Source organism: Puma concolor, chromosome B2 (assembly GCF_028749965.1).
Source record: "Puma concolor isolate L17-30 chromosome B2, mPumCon1.1.hap2, whole genome shotgun sequence".
NCBI lineage: Eukaryota > Metazoa > Chordata > Mammalia > Carnivora > Felidae > Puma > Puma concolor.
In genome coordinates, this window is record NC_141671.1 from 22,022,140 (window position 1) to 22,026,826 (window position 4,687).

Consider the following 4,687-nt stretch of genomic DNA (forward strand, 5'->3'; position numbering starts at 1 on the left):
ATTCCTATCTCTATTCCATTTCTCTGTAGATATTTATCCTAATGTAGTAGGTTTTTATGTTTGAAAGTCTTTTATTGGTTTCATAATTATCAAATCTATGTGTGTAAATTGCAATGTGATATTTGTTTTGTTTCCTGTGACAAGTTGCTAAATGGTGAGTCTTTTTTTTTCTTTAGAATTAAATGAACACCAGAATAAATAGTAGAATAAGATATATTTGCTTTCTCTCACCTCAAGAATGGTGTGTAGCAATAATCACAGCTCTAAAACAGGAAGCTCAGGAGTCTGTGAGCTGGCTGAGTGGCTCTTTAGTCTAGAAGGGCTCAGCTGATGGGGCTGGGCTGGCTCAAATGTCCATAGCCAGCCATTTGGATGGCTGGAATGCCTTATTTCTGCTGCACATGATTTCTCACTCTCCAATAGGCTATCCTGGGCTTCTTCCTGGGGTTGTTGGGCAGGATCCCGAGAGTGGGTGTGGCCAAACAAAACCTCTCATGCACAGCTTCCAGGCTGACTCATTGCACTTCTGCGACTTTCCATTGGCCAAAGTAAGTCACAAGACCAGACCGTACTTTGGGGCGGGGGAAATACACTCAACTTTGATGTGAAGAGCTTCAAAGTCACATCGCAGGGACAATAGTTTGTTAGATTTATGCTAAGTATTTCATTGCAGGGGGTGCCAAAGTAAATGGAATTGTGTTTTTTATTTCAAATTTCACTTGTTCAGGGCTGGTGTATAGGAAAGTGATGACTTTTATACATTAACCTTAAATCCTGCAACCTTGCTGTAATTGCTTATTGGTTCTAGGAAATTTTTGTTTATTTTCAATTCTTTCAGATTTTCTGCATAGATAATCATGTCATCTGTGAACAAAGACAGTTTTAGTTTTTCCTTCCCAATCTGGATACCTTTTATTTCCTTTTCCTGCCTTGTTGCATCATCTAAGACTTCTAGTGTGGTGTTGAAAAGGAGTGGTGAGAAGGGACATCCTTTTCTTGTTCCTGATATTTGTGGGAAAGCTTTGAATTTCTCACCATTAAGTATGATGTTAAGTTGTAGGAATTTTGTAGAATTCTTTATCAAGTTGAGGAGGTTCCTCTCTATTCCCAGTTTACTGAGGGTTTTTTTTTTTTAATCATGGATGAGTGTTGGATTTTGTCAAATGGTTTTTCTGTACCTATTGATAAGATTGTGTGATTTTTCTTTTTTTAGTCTGTTGATGACATTAATTATTTTTTGAATATTAACCAGCCTTTCATGCCTTAGAGGAATCCCACTTGGTTGAGTGTATAATTCTTTTTATACATTGTTGGATTCGATTTGCTAATATTTTGTTGAAGAGTTTTGCATCCATGTTTATGAGAAATATTGGTCTGTAGTTTTCTTGTAGTGTCTTTTTCTGGTTTGGGTAATAGGGTAATGCTGGCCTCATAGAATAAATCAGAAAGTATTCTAGTTCCTCTTTTGGATTAAGATCTTAATTATAAAGTTGGTAAGAAGATGTTTTAGACTATCTTATTAAACAACACATGAAATCTGAAAGAAATCCCATGAAACTTTCATCCTAGGGCTTTGGCTAATGTACCTTGAACATTTTAGAAATTGTTTTAAACATTCCAATTGCAGTTAAAATGACCAGCATATGACGGAAATTATACCTCTCCAATAGTTACATGGCTTTAGCTATTTGAATGCGCCTTTCTTCTCAGCTAATGACACCTCCTAGGGATGAGTCTTAAGACTGGCTGCAAAGAATTTCTTGCATTTGAAATTGTGGAGAGAAAAAAGTATTTTTTTAGCATTAAATAATTCTTACAGATGTTCTTCTTGATTTTTGTTCATAGGACCAACCTCAACAACAGTGATTTTTCTTTCTCTCTTTCTCCCCCTTCTCTTTCTCTCTTTCCTTCTTTGACAGAGGTGAGAAAGTAGAAGAGGTGACTGCTGATAAAAAGCTGTTTTTATTCCCATTTCCCCACTGTACCATCTAACTGAATTCAGACATCCAAACATGGGCCAAACTCCCAGTTTGAATAATGGGCTTTCCCTTAACAAGCAAATGAACAAGTGTCAAAACCAGGGAAATCCCGAAAGCCCTGTGAGCAGACAGAACCTTCATTATTCATCATGGGAGGCTTCCCTTTTGTTGGCTGCCTTGGAGTTTTCCCATCACAGGATGATGAATCATGGTAAGATGTGTCAGAGCTCAGGGACGTGTCTTTCTTTCACAAAGTGAAGAAAGGCTATAGGGAACTCTAGCACCTTCTTAGCCCAAGCACTTGAGGAAAGAACACATGTGGAAAATGAGAATCTGGAAGGTGATTCTCAAGACTATGTAAGTGGTACCCCTGGAAAGTCTTCATGTGCCTCAAAGTTAGGGGGTGCCTGGTAAATTAGGGGATCTTCCAGGTTATCAGAGTAAAGAGGGACTGTGCCGAGGGCAGACAGTTCTTATCAAAGAAGAGAACTTCATTATCCTTATGACTTGGGGATATGCAGGAGAACTGAGGACATCTCAGGCAACTCTGGGCACTTTCCTTGGACTTATGTGCTGAAAAGCCACAGAAATTGCTTTTCTAAGTAGATCATATGCATTCTGAGTGCAGACGCATATCCTCTTTTTATTTCCCCCCAGAAGTCCCAGGATTGTGCTGGGCATATGGTAGACCTGCATAAACATGCAGCAAATGGACTTCTCTATATCACAGGAGTGAAGGGCTCGAAGAGACCTCTAGAATTTTTCAATTCACTCTCTTGTGCATCTGGTGAAATGGCATTCAAAGTCTCAAAGGCAGCTGAGAATTTACCCACATCTTAAAAAGCAAGAGAAATATTGCAATAATATCACATGTTGACCCATTCCGGGATCTAAGAACCAGAGTACAAGAAATGTTTCCCTATGTGCAGCATAAATGGCAGCTTGCTTTCCATCAAAGCAAGAATGGTTGATCCCATCAACAGTGACTTTATTTATTACTTAAAATATTTATTTATTTTTAAGAGAGAGAGAGAGAGAGAGACAGACAGACAGACAAAGAGAGCAGGGGAGGGTCAGAGAGAGAGGAAAAAAGAGGAGCTGAAGCAGGTTCCACACTGACAGCAGAGAACCCAATGTGGGACTTGAACTCACAAACTGTGAAATCCTGACCTGAGCGGAAGTTGAATGCTTAACCCACTGAGCCACCCAGGAGCACTGTAAGTGGCTTTAATCTTTATCACTAAACTGTGCCTTCCTCCCACCCTCCCTTCCTTGGAGCGGAGAACCTTGTGCTCCTTTTATGTCTCAGAGACGTAGCATATGTTTGGAGGGTGTTCTCATTTACCTTCTCTTATTCTGAGCTGAGGAGAATTCTGGTTTAAAAGGAAAAAGAATATTAAAGTTACCTTTCTAACTTTAAAAAATCTGTGATATTCATGGCAAATGCTATGCATTTGCCATTTTCCAATCTTCCCTCCCTGAGTGCTGGTTCTTCACGCTGATGTCAGATCTTCCATGGTCATTGCTGCTGCTGTTGTGAGCTGGGCACCAGGCTGCCCGGATAGAGACCACATTCCTTAACGCTCCTTGTAGCTTGCATTGTGGTCCCAAACACAAAAACCAGCCATGTTGCCTGGAAGCTCATGTACAGTTCCATCAACAATAGCAGTGCACATGATTTTTGTCTCTTCTTTGCCTCCTGCTTGCTGTTATTTAAGTTTATCTATTGCTGTGCACCGATACACTCTAAAAATTAGTGGCTAAACCACTGCAATTTGTTATTTTTGTCATTCTGTGGGTTAGGAGGTTTCTTAACTTGTCTTGTCTGACTTCCTAACTAGGTCACAAGATCTCATATGGCCTCATTGTCATCTCTGACAGCTGGGGCTCCTTGATTCTTCTCCATGAGGTGTCTCATTCTCCCATAGGCTAGATGGGCATCATCACCACGTGGTGTTCTCAGGATTTTAAGAAAGAGAGAGAGGAAGCGTCAAGATCCCTTAAGGCCTAGGTTCTAGAATTCATACAACATTAATTCTGCCAAATTGTAGTGGTCAACCTTGATTCAAGGATGGAGAAACAGACCCCAGGCCTTGATGGAAGGAGAGGCAGTGTCCTTGGCACTGCAAACATGTGTAGACACACATCATGCTTGTTGGCTGGGCTATGGATGTGATGTCTAGAAGCCAAGCAGCTATCCTGGACAAGCTATAGAGACATGGTGCTGAGAATGGGGGAGCGGTGAGAGGGAAAGATCCTGAGTCTCTGCAACTTTGGGAAGGCTCTCTTTGAGCCACCAACCAGCTCCTTTACTGTTTGAGCCACTGTCGTTTTGGACTTTCTGTCATTGGTAGTGAAATCTTTACATACTGTCCAATTTCCATACTCTTAAATTTCCAGGGCTACTTACCACTACTTAGAGTTTTCTGCAGTTTCAGAGTTGGGGAGGAAGGGGAAACCTAACACTTTGGAGATGACAACATGACATCGTGATGTAATTTCCTGTCCCACTTGGCGAGCCTGGGGACAATAAAATGAGGAAGGTGAACAAGAGGGATGCCACCATGAGGAAGGAAAAGGTTTGGAATTGTCAGGAGCCTAAATGTTGCCTGGCTCCAAGTCGTTCAACATAATCTCAGTGACTAGCCCAGGGGAGGAGAGCCCAGGAACCACAGTGGCAGGACCAGGAACGTTCCAGGCAAACTGAA